Raw genomic sequence first — 12323 nt, 5'->3', positions numbered from 1 at the left:
AAGTGCATGGGCAGTGCAGGGGCTCTCCACCAGCCTTTACATGGCGGGGCTACCACCACGTAATCGTCAGCGGAGAAGGGACTTGTAATCCCAAGGGCAGCACTGTTTTCAGCACTGCCCTGGTGGATTAGGACTGCCAGCCCCGCTAGTGGAGGTCAAGTGGCGGGTACTGGCGGTCGAGCCGTGGCGCAACCGCCACAGTTGTAATTCAGCTGTCAGACAGCCACATTGGCGGCGGTCCAACCACCACCGACAGACCGCCAGGGTTGTAATGAGGCCCAAAGTGTATAACAGAAAAAGGAAAAGGAAAAAAAAGCACTACAAATGGGTTGCTATCAGACTAGATGCAAGTGCATTATATGGCCAAACTGGCACTCGAGTCTAAATTGATAATTTGCAAAGATCCTTGTCCTTTTGCCTACTGTTCAAGCTGCATGAGCAGCAAAATAAATGACAAGAATCATTATGAACAACTGGCCTTCTCTGGCAGCATGTGAAAGAGACAGTCATTACCAGGATACCACCAAAAGTAAAAGAAAAAAAAAGTCTAACGTTTCAAACTGGTGAATCATTTCCTACTTGCTAGTCTCCTGTCAGCTGGGAACAGAAGGCTGTACACTGGAATACCAGAAACAATGCATTCAGGCACCAGAAAGAAAAGGTAGACAATTACATCTCACATCTGCAAAAATGGTTTTATCTTCTGAAGTATATGTAATATTAGCCCTTTCATTCAGGCCTGCAGTGGCAAGAAAAACATAGCTTGGGACACCCACGATCACTTGAAGGGACTGCTGCGCTTGCATAACTAGAGGTCCTTTCCAATTAGAGAGAAAGAGGAAAAGAGTACAGGAATTTATATGACCATTTAAAAGGGACTTAACTTTTTTCAATTCGGAATGCATACTGGTGACACTTAACAGTCAAAGGATGAAAAGGCCCTGAAGCCATTCACAAAGATCTAATATGACAAACCTCGAGGGGAATGTTGTACTGACCCCAATGCTCTGCTGATAATATTTAATCAAGCTCCTACAGAGGTATTAAATAATGTCAGTCCACTATAAGAAATTTACAAGAAAACCATTACGAAACAGAACCCCTGGCAACTGAGAGGATCCTGTTCTCCAGTGATTATTTTAATGAAGGTAAATGCATAAAGGGACTAGACCAGCTCAGACAAAAAGACTTACTTTAGCTCACATATAATCTACTGAAAGACGTACATCAACTTATTGGAAAACTGTATGCCATACCTGTAATCCAAAGTACAAGTCCTTCAAAATTACTTTGTGAGGATCGCTCCATTTTCAGTCAAGGAAAAACACTAAATATTACGAATGGTACTGCAGCTGAAACTATCCCTAGGTCTGTACATGGAGATAAAGAATGCAACCAAGAGACTCTAGCTCTTATAAAGTACTTGTTTCGTCTCCATCGTGCAAGAATGTCTCATTAAGGCTATAAACAGTCATCTCTTTGGATCTCCTTTTTTACCCTACACCATTAGACTCCTATTAAGTATGGAGCTAACACTTATCGGAAACTGTTCCTGACACAAGGCATTCAGAAGAACTGAAATAAGCTATTATGAATCCTCCGCTGTTGAAGTCTTCCCAGTTTTCCTTGGATTTGAATAACAGTAGACCAATATTACGTCATCCAATCTTTTGCAAAAACTAGTGTCCCGCAGCTCTAGAATTTTGTAGGACAGTGCGGCGTTTTTGACTGTTGCCAAGTGGTTTTGGACCCAGCAGAAGCACGGAGCTGCTGCCGGCATCAGCAAATGTGGACATGAGGAAGCTGGTAGACGGCAATGGCATTAGTTCTCTGGAACCACTCTGCTGCACTGGACACCACTAACCGTGCCATCCTCTTCACCAGACTTGCAAATGTATGCTTACAAAAGCAGTATTTAAGTGGCTTGTCTAATTTCTGACTAGTCACAATCAACCAGTCCCTCTACCTTCTTATAAATTTAAAGACAACCCTCTCAATTGCAGCATCCCAAGGGGTCGATACTCTCCTCTTTCCTTTTTTTAAACACCCATATGCATCCTCTGACCCACTTACTCCACCCCTTTGCAGACAGTTCCTACATATATGAGGATGACACACCCTTGCTCTGTGTGCTGTTCCGCACCTCACATTTTTCATCTTTGATGGATAGTCTTTCTAGATCCGCTGCTGGATGTAAAAACATTGCCTGAAAGAAATCCAGTTAAAACGGACCTTCTCTACAGGGGCTGCCATGGCACCAGAAGATCTACAATGGCGTGCTGTAATGGGTCTTCCCTCTACATCAACTTCCTCTGCCTGCAATCTGGGAATCTATTTTGCTGCTTCATGACTCCTCTGACTTACCAAATACAAGTTTTTACCTCCGGAATTGATTTAATACAGCCCTAGCAGTAGCCAAATAGGTACTATGAGGCACTGGAGAACAGCAACGAACCTGACAAATAAAAACTGGTGTCAAGACTCATTCACTATGTCTGTTGAACCAACAGAATTTTTAAAAATAATTTAACAGTTTTATATCATGATGCAAGTATGGGAGCGCTTTACTTATTAACATAACGATGATGCACTGTCACAAATAACACCGTCAATATTCAAGTACCAAATACATAACTAACACTCGCTACATCACAACAAGATAAGGGCAGGAAGGGACACTAGAGAGGAGCACAAGATGGGAGGTGAAGGAGGGAGAAAGAAGAGTATGTAACGAAAAGGAATGAGAGAAACAGGAACAGAAAGATTGAGTAAGTACAGAGACAGCAGTGGTGAGAGGGAGGAGACGAAATAAGAGGATAACTGAAGATAACGTGAGGGGAGAAGCCTAAGGGAAAGAAAGAATGGAGACACCGAGGGGAGGAATAGAGAACTGCAACAAAGGACTTTTGGGAGCAAAGTGGATGGAGGGAAGTCAGCGTGGGAGAAAAAAGGGGCTAGAAAGAGGGCCACAGCATATGTAGAAACAGACCTGGATGAGGGAGTGTAAGAACATTTTAAGAAATTGGGATATTAGTTGAGATGAGTGAGGGCCCCACTCATGTAATAAACACAATCCTCGTCAGGGTGAACCACAAAAGTCACTAAATAAACCTTTGCTTAACCGTCTAGTAAGAAGGCACAAAAGAAGACAAGCTTAACAATAAAGTGAATGTACAAACCAAGAAAAATCCCGAACCACATTAGAAAAGGAGAGTACATTTTAATACATGAAATTATACCAAAACAGCAAAAATCCAATCAGTAGAAATGGAGTTTTGATTTTTTTTAAATGTAAGGTGGAAATAGCACCATGAAACACTCTACCAAGTGAGTCGGTTGTATCAATTCCACAAACTACGTTGAACGTTGCTGCATTTCACACATCAGCAATAGCTTGGCTCAGTATGCCTTGGGCCTCCTCTGGAACCAAAGGCAGCACTTGCGCAATGAGTCCCATATCATAATACCGGTCCAATAGGCATGCGCTGTTCACTAAACTGCAGTGCTAAGCTGGAGGAAGAAAACATTATCTTGCCAAATTTATTCAGCCTCTTGGATTCCCTCTCTGGTGGAGTGGTAGGGAATGCACTGGGAATAATTCTGGATGGGGAGGCTCGGACCACCAAGCTCTCCAAAGTGGGGTGCTAGGTTAGGAAACTGGGATCCCTAGAAGCGGGGCGATGGCAGAGGGCAATCACCCTTTGTACAGGCACCTCCGTGCAGGGCTTGGACTAGGCCTGGAGTAGGACATCTGTAAGGGCTTCATTGATGGGGAGCAGGAGTTCATAAGGGGAGACTCCCAGCTAAAACACCTCTGTCACAATGTTAGTCTTGACTGCCAAGACCTCAGCTGCCCTATGCACCATCATTGCAAAAGAAGCTGCCTCCCCTGTAGCCATGGTAGGAGGAGATATCAGGTCAGTGTCAGGTAAGGTGTCTAACTCACTAGCCTCTGCCAATTCCTCATACCAGTTTGCCTCTTGCTGTTACTCCTATGAGAGCTGGTAGCCATAAGTCTCCCATCTGCCTCCCCCTCTGGGCTCATCAAACAAATAAGGCACTGGCGCCACTCCGGGAAGCATAGACCTGATCAGTGCCGCAGTCTAATTATGCCCATCCAGTCCTTGTCGGAGTTGAAAATAGCATTGAGGGTCGTGCCTTTTAGCAGCGTCCACAGTGGAGTGTGTGTCGAGTAAGGTCTTGGTCTCCCCTTGCGGCTCTGCCTAAGATCCAGCAAGAGATCCAAGGGACCAGACTCGCGCAGAGGGCAAACCCTCTGGTGGGGATGCAGTAGGGGCCCCTCCCATGCCTGTGGGGACGAAAGACACTCCAGAGAGGACAGGCTGCCCCAAAATGAGGTGCTTGGCCTCACAGAACTCCTTTAGCAGGATGAGCGTCACTCCAGCCCCGTGAAAATCCCAGATGCATGGAGCAGGCCCTGGTTCAGGTCCCACCGGCTGGTGGGGCCTGGAGTGCCAATGCTCTTGCGTCTCATCAGAAGAATTTGACGGATGCAGTGAGGTTGATGACTTCTTCGCCCTCTTGGACTTTCTATGTTTGTGGGACTTATTCTACTTCCCCAACAATTTGGAGTGCAACAACGACCGTCAGGAAGGACTCCACAAATGGATTCGGGACCTTGAGCGTGGCGGAAGCAACAGATTCTCTATGGGAGAGATGGCCTTTCCACAGTGAAAAACGACTATGTTTTTTTTACTGCCAGGAAAGGTCAAACTTGAGCACACATGTTCTACTTTTTAAATATCAGGTATCCTGCCCTATAGGCCTTAAGGGCCTACCTCAAGGGTGACTTCTAAGTATTAAAAAGGAAGGTTTATACCTGGCAAAATGTTTATTTTGCCAGGTCGAAATGGCAGTTTAAAACTGCACTACAGTTTGCAGTTGTAGACCCGAAACATATTATTCAGTGCTACTTTAATGGATATAACAATGAGTGTTGCAGCCCACTAGCAGCATTTAATTCACAGGTGCTGCGTACATGTAAAACTGTTTACTAGGAAATTATAAATAAACTAAATGTGCCAACTCTGTATATGCCAAATTTACCATGTTTAAAGGATAGAGCACAAGCACTTTCCCGCTGGTTAGCAGGGGGGAAGTTCACAGAGTCCTAATGCCAACACAAACTTAAGTTCAACAGAAATGATGGCGTGAAGGCAAAAAGTCTGGGGGGATTGCAATGCCAAGGATGTCAGGTCAACAGCAATGCTGTAGAAGGATGACAGAGGAGAAGGGAAGAATATGGTGGAAGAGGGAGGGCAGGGCCATAAGGAGAAATGTACTGAACATGCTTCCAGCTAACAGAACCATAGAAATACAGCATTATGATTTCCAGCTAGAGCATACAAAGTGTTGGATGACACGAGAGAGGTGGATGTAACTTGGTATCAGATTACACTGAAGTATGAAGTAATGAATTGGGATAGGCTTGGAGAATGGAATGCATTACACTCATGAGGCCCCTCCAGTGCTTGCCACAAACATACTTTATTTTTATTGGTTTAGGTAGCAGTTCACCATACATATCCGAAACTTGGCAGGGGTTTTGCTGGAGATGGGATGGGGGATTATACCTGCTAGGTAATATCTTTCGTTCTTGGTTTTGGTATAAGTAATAGTTTGGAAATATATTGATCTGTTTAGATCTAACACATGCATTTTAGCATGTTCTCAGAACTCCTGTATTGTAGAGAGATGCTGCTTAGTGTATCTCGTTGTTATGTAACTAAATGCTTCATAACCTTTTTATGGACACAGTTGTAAACTTGAACAATGTTATATGTTAGATATGTATTATTTGCAACGGTATTATACTTTGTTTGACTAAAAATGTTTCAAAGAGAACAGAGGGGTGGTGCTTTCTACATTAATTGATCATCTCCAAATATGTTGGTATCTCATATCAATAATGGCTCTCTATTTATGCCCTTTATATACCTAAAACAGATCTTAAACTCCATAAATAGTACATTTTGTGCAATATCTTCGAAGCACTAAGAGCTGTTGATGCACCATTAAAGGCAGTAAATGATTTGGTATAAATTATTTTTAGAACAAGAATCCATCTGTCCTGTCCCTTCGTTCTCAGGCAAGGATTAACCCTCACTCTGATGCAGATGAGCATCACAGGGGTCTCAGAACATATGATAGTTGGGTGTGTGAGGACTCATTCTCTGTTCTTTGCTAACTGTGCAGCCACACAGCTGACATACAACTATGCATTTCAGGCCATTTGGCAGCACAGGAAGTGAACTCTAGAAATAGGAAATTTGACAAACAGCTCCCCCACGTCTAACACTATGATGACAGACCGAGCTGGCAGGGCCAATAACCAATTTTCGTTTGGCAACTGTTTTATTCCCCACAAATCAGTGGCATCTTGTAATTACCAGAGTGCAATGTTTTGTGCACCAGCGAGTAACTTTTGCAGATGAGGCATGGGGGTTTAGGGAGGTCCAGCCTTTATGTGCCACAGACAATTGCAATTATGCAAGCTCCTGGTGCTCACCAATGGTTCCACACGATGGCAGAGTTAGATGAGACAGGCATTTTGCCCATTACAAGGTAAGTTGAATCGAATCTTCTGTTACACAGAAACGGAGAGTGGCTAATTTACCACCTAGGGCTTTATTTCACATTTTCAGTCGATTCTCAAGGAATGGAGAAGGCTGATCAAATCCCTCGGCTGCCTCACTTTAAACAACTACTGGTGTCTTTAGTAGTCTTCTCCGCCTGGACTCACTCCCATAAAACTACAAGGGAAAAACAAACAATTCCAAGCGCAAACACAGCAGACATGACAGCAAAATAAAAAGGTAACTACTTCAATGACCATGGCCTATTTGGAAAACTATGTAGCAACTACTGATCTCTTAAATGGCAATAAGGAGTACATGAAAACACAAAGTCTAGGCAATGTCAGTTCCACTTGCTACCAGGCTTTAGGGAGGACGGGGATTACTGACCCTAGCACCAAATAAAACTACTTAGTAATTTCTGAGCCATGTGGGACGGGAACGGTGAAGACATGGAGCGAGATGCTCTGGTTCACCACTTCCAAAGGAGCCACATACGCTGTAATAAGGCAAATTCAATTTGTCCTGGCTTGTTCACGCAAATACTGCAATGTTGGCGTGCACAACAGTTATTTTTCCTGTTAGCAAACAAACAGAAACGCAACCGTGTTACTTGCACTGTTAGCATCATGGTCTGTAAACGTCTAAATAACAAACTGTGCCACCTCTTCCCTACTACACCCCACAATCCGACAAGGACTACAAATAGTTGGATGGTGATAAAAACCTGTTGGTGTGGCACCTGAAACTCTGAGAATATTTTCCCTGCCGTCTTATAAAAGAAAAAAAGCTCTGTACACCTTTACATCAGGTACATAGTATCAGGCACAGATGTACAGCTTTCATCCTGTCATCAGCACCCCTGTAATACTGGGATCCACCAGCCCAAAAGCCCTCTGAAAATACCAGGCAGAGATGAGGTGCTGAGGCTAGAAGATGGGCATGTTATCACGAAGACTCAGTCCCATCAATGTGAGACAGTTCCAATAAACCTCAGTCTCTGCACCTTTTGGGGATGAAATCCAGCGTCATGAATTTCATAATTTTCCTTTTAATTACCAACAATGGACATTCCTTTGAGACACTTGGATGGTAGGGAAACACTTTCTTAATGTCTTGGAATCCTAAGTCATCGGCACTGATATCCTCCTTTGTTTGACACAGAAGTTGACAACCTATTTAAGTGAACAACAAAACTGTCTCCTATCTGGATTATACCAAGGTAAATCATCCATTATGCATCCGGATTTTGGATTTCAGCATTATCCACCGACCAGAGAGTGACCACCATTCTCAGGTAACATCTATTGGAATTAGCAAGAATAAACACGAGCCAGCAAAAACCCGGTAGGAAGACGTCCGCTCTCAAATTTGAAAACTTCTGAAGTGGAGCTCAAGCACTGTTAAAGCTCTGTCAGAAGATACTGTGAATACCCGTTAGTTTTTGCCCTCAGGGAGCCCAGCCCGATAGCAGCTTGGGAAAGTTTCACTGATTACCTGACAACCAAATATCAAGCCAAATGTGCAAGTAAGGGGGCTTGTTTTAGGCCCCGAAAGAGCCCAATCAGGGTGAGATCCATTCACCTGATGAGAGCCAAAATTGGCACAACCTTTAGGCAGCTACAACGCTCTCCTGAGAAACTAGAGCCTATAATGTGAACATTAATGAGGATGGTTGGGTCAAGTACATAAGGTCACATCTCACAGGAAGCATGATCAAGGCAACTTGCCCAGAACGTCACCCGGAAAACCTCAGGGCAAGTATTGCCATTAAGCCACTGGAGTACACACCCTCAGTGATAACGAAAATCATTGAGAATTCCCGATCTGACTGTGCCCCTGGTCCAAATGGAATCCCCAAGCTGTTTTTATACAAAATGCTTCTCAGTGGGTTCGTTTTTTGGCCTGGATGTTCAAGACCATTCTGGTAGAAGGGACCTTTCTGGGAAGTTGGAAAGTTTCAATAATTCACCTGATTTTCAAAGAAGGAGCCACCTCGCCTCCAAGCAATTATCGTTTAATAGCACTGCTGGATGTAGATATTAAGAATTTTTTATCACTACTGCTTCAAGATCTAGCGGCATAGGTGTTAGACACAGGCAGGCTACCTCTGACTCAAACGGGATTTAAGAAGAATCGAGGAACATTAACCTTATGACAGTAGGATTAATCCTGAGATGAGCAAAGGACAGAGACATGCCACTGTATCTGTGCCTTGTTGATTGCAAAGCAGGCTTTGACGCGCTCCATGTAATAAACTGTGGGAAAAGCTTCAACAGTAGGAAATCCCACACAACTTTTGGAGAGCAAGGTGGCTGCTTTACACTGACACTTGGGTCAAGATAAAGGTTGGGGATGAAACCCATCTGTCGAGAGAAGTGAGGACATCAATTGGCCTCAAATATGGGGGTTGTTCTTGCACCCCTTCAATTCAATTTATACATCTCAGAGCTCTCCCCAGCACTTGATGAGCTGGTATCTCATGCTCCCCGTCTTGGTGGCCTCTCGCTGTCGAACATTCTGTATGCAGATGACTTGCTCCTACTTAGTAACACAAGGATAGGACTGCAGAGACTAATCAGTCGTTTAGCAACATATGCAGATGGCAATGGGTTGGAGATCAATCTCACGAAAATGAAGGTAATTTCGCTAAATTGACGCATTTTAAATCAGCGTAAATGGTATCTTAATGGAGCCACGATAGATGAGACATCCACCTATGTTTATCTAGGAGTGGGGACAGACTCAAGGGCCTCGTCTGCACCTCAAAGGTTACAGGAAAAGCCCTGGCTCTAAATTTTGAGTTTTCAACTTTAGCAAAATCTCTTCAGAGGCATAATTACTTCAGCCAGGGGTTGAAGGTTAAGTCAAGGATGATGTCCATCCTCACACAGAGGTGGAATAATGATAGGGTCAGACATTAATTTACTGGATAAAATCGTAATTAAATCTTTAGAGCAAACATTTTGGCTGCCAAGATCAGCATCTCCTGCTCAATTCAGGCTCAAGTTCTCACTGATAAAGCAGTCCATTGCAAGGCGTGGAGCTTTTATAAAATGCTGCTACAAGTTGAGATCAGACACCAATGGGTTCATGCCATATGCTATAGCCAAATCCATTAACTGTATAGCGACATTTGATGTCTTTTGCCCAGAAACATTTTAAAGCCCAAGTCTGGACATTTAATCATTAGACTCGGTCTTGCCCATCCACAAAGCTATTTGTGTGTTACAGTCCCCTGCTATAATTTTTGCCACTCCCCTATGCAGTTTGCCAAGCATGTCTGAAAGTTGGTCAACCGTGATGGAAAAGCAACTTGATGGAACAGATCTTAAATATGTGTTCATTATAGCCACATACTTAATGCCTTATTCAGTGGGTGTGCTGATTTCTATGCCCAGGAGAGCACTACTCTCCGAGCAGACAACCTTTACTCTGGGGGAACAGGTCCAACCGTAGCCAGATCAGATGCATTCGAGGGGTTGGCATTTTTGTAAAAGTCATAAAGTCAGGCCTATGAACTTGAACAGTGGCCCATGTCTCCTGCAGGAGTATTATATGATGTGAATCTATGAAGCTTCCCCATTCAGGATCTGCAAGCTTAGCCTTGGGTTAGACGCTAGTTTACTGAATACAATCGTAACAAAAACCTTTAAGGAAACTTTTCAGCTGCCGAGATAAGCATCTCCCGCTCAATTGAGGCTGATAAGGCAGTCCGTGCAATGCCTCTAGCATTTATAAAATGCTGCCACAAGTTGAGCTCAGACTCCAAGGGTTCACTAGCTAACTTTGTTTGGTCCAAAATTAACCTCCAAAGAAGAAAGTGCAATTATAAAAGGTACCTTGAGGACAGCACAGAAAAACTTAGGCTGGGTGAGCTGTGGAAACTAGATACAACTGAACAAGTGTTTAGGAGGATGGTAAACAAAACTAACAAGCTGCTAAACTGGATAAAGGATAAGTGGCCCTACAAACGGGTGGCTGGTGTTAAACTCCCATGATGATCAAAAGGACCGGCCTCGCTTGGAAGCCAACTACTCCCTGAAGGTCAAGCAGAAGTTATTGTTGATGAGACTGGCAGAGCTCTCCACCCTGGATTTTAACCCAAAATGTCAAAAGTGGAACAAGAGGGGGGACATGAAGTGCTGTTTGTGCCACCAGACAAATGAGGAGCTGCAGCATGTCATTTGTATCTGCCCTTGTTTAGACCAACAGCCGATGTCCCTGTTGAGGAAGGAGTTCAAGGGATTGGGGATTAGGACATGTAGATCAGCATTAATATAACCTCTGAATCCCCGGAATATGATGCTTAATGTTCAACTAGTGCAGATTTTAGACATCTTTAAGGACCTTGTTAAGGAGAATAACACTGTTCAGTTTGGGGCAAAGGTTGTCACTTAAGATCTGATGGGTGTCCTTAATGGGAATCATAAAAAAGACTAAAGGTGGAAGGCAAAGGGGGTTTGTAAGATAAGGAGAGCCAAATTCACTACCAAGCCAATGTTAAGGTCTCATTACCATAGGCCTGAGGTCATGTGGCTTAGTGCTTGTGGGCTGTGAAAAGTCAATTCTGTTTACACCAAGGTGGGCTGTTGCACGCTTTTCTCCTACAGGATATTCTAAACCCCTTTCCTCTATCCTGCCTTGTTGGGAATCTGGCTCTCCAGGGGGCCTTAGATATGTACTAGGGCACTTATAAATGTTTTAGAGTTTAGGGGCAGTACTTGATTGTTCTTGTTTACACCATGGCAAGCTGCTAGGGAAGTAGCAAGATTTCTTTTATGATGCTTCAAATATCTATCCAGCCATGCTGGGTGTCCGCTTCCCCACAAGTTTTATACACACCTTGGCAATTTATCCACATGTATGCACTCCTGTGCAGGGATTAGTTAAACTTGCTAAGGCAAATTACTACTTAGAAGTCAACCCTGTTAAAAACAGGTGGGGTGCTAGGTAAGTAGCAAGCCTTTCTTAGGATGCTTCAACCTCCTAACCTGCCTTGGGGGTACCAATTATATTACAAGTTCCACATATGCACTTTCGCATCTTATGTGTCCTCTAGAACAGTCAACTTTGTAAAAGATCAATGCGGACTGCTAGGGAAGTAGCAAGCTTTCTCTCAGGATGCATCTAGACCCTACCCGGCCTCATGGGTACTAATTATATTTTAAGTTCTACATGCACCACAGCACTTTGTGTTGTTTAGCATTCAGGGGCTGCGACCAGTTAGTATTGATAAGAAAAACACCTTGGCATCTTACATGTGGCAGGCATCCCGTGCTTAGAATAAAGAAGGCCCTTTTTATAATGGGAGCGGGTTTTATATTTTGACGTCTTTACTCCACACAGTCTGTATATTTGTTTTTATTAGTTATTACTGTGACGTTAATTGTATGTTTAGATGATGCTTATGGTTTTCGTTCACTAATAAACTTATCACCTACTACTCTACTACTTAAGGGAACCAACGCTTTTGGAAAAACGTGTGTGCCATTGTACCCAGTGCTACCCAATTGTTCTTATCCTGAAAAAAACATTACAAACAATGATTTATCACACCTTTTTTCCCGTCATATTTTGTTCAAAAACTTAAATTAAAACAGCTGGCAATGTCAAACATTAAAACATTAAGACAGGAGCTAATGTTTCTTTATGATATAAAATGTTATCTACTTTGTTTAATAAGGTTTTCCCAAATGTACAAATGGATGAAAGGTTGCCCGCCTT

The 12323-nt window shown here is 43.3% G+C and overlaps 1 protein-coding gene across 1 annotated transcript in view; it reads right to left on the bottom strand.

The window, feature by feature from the left end:
* Nucleotides 1-12323, bottom strand: part of MRPS5 (mitochondrial ribosomal protein S5) — a 495636-nt gene that overhangs the window by 370895 nt on the left and 112418 nt on the right. The gene's annotated exons all lie outside the window — the stretch shown is intronic.

Source organism: Pleurodeles waltl, chromosome 5, assembly GCF_031143425.1.
Source record: "Pleurodeles waltl isolate 20211129_DDA chromosome 5, aPleWal1.hap1.20221129, whole genome shotgun sequence".
Classification (NCBI taxonomy): Eukaryota; Metazoa; Chordata; class Amphibia; order Caudata; family Salamandridae; genus Pleurodeles; species Pleurodeles waltl.
Note: the sequence above shows the minus strand (reverse complement) of the source record. Positions and strands in the feature narration are given on the sequence as shown.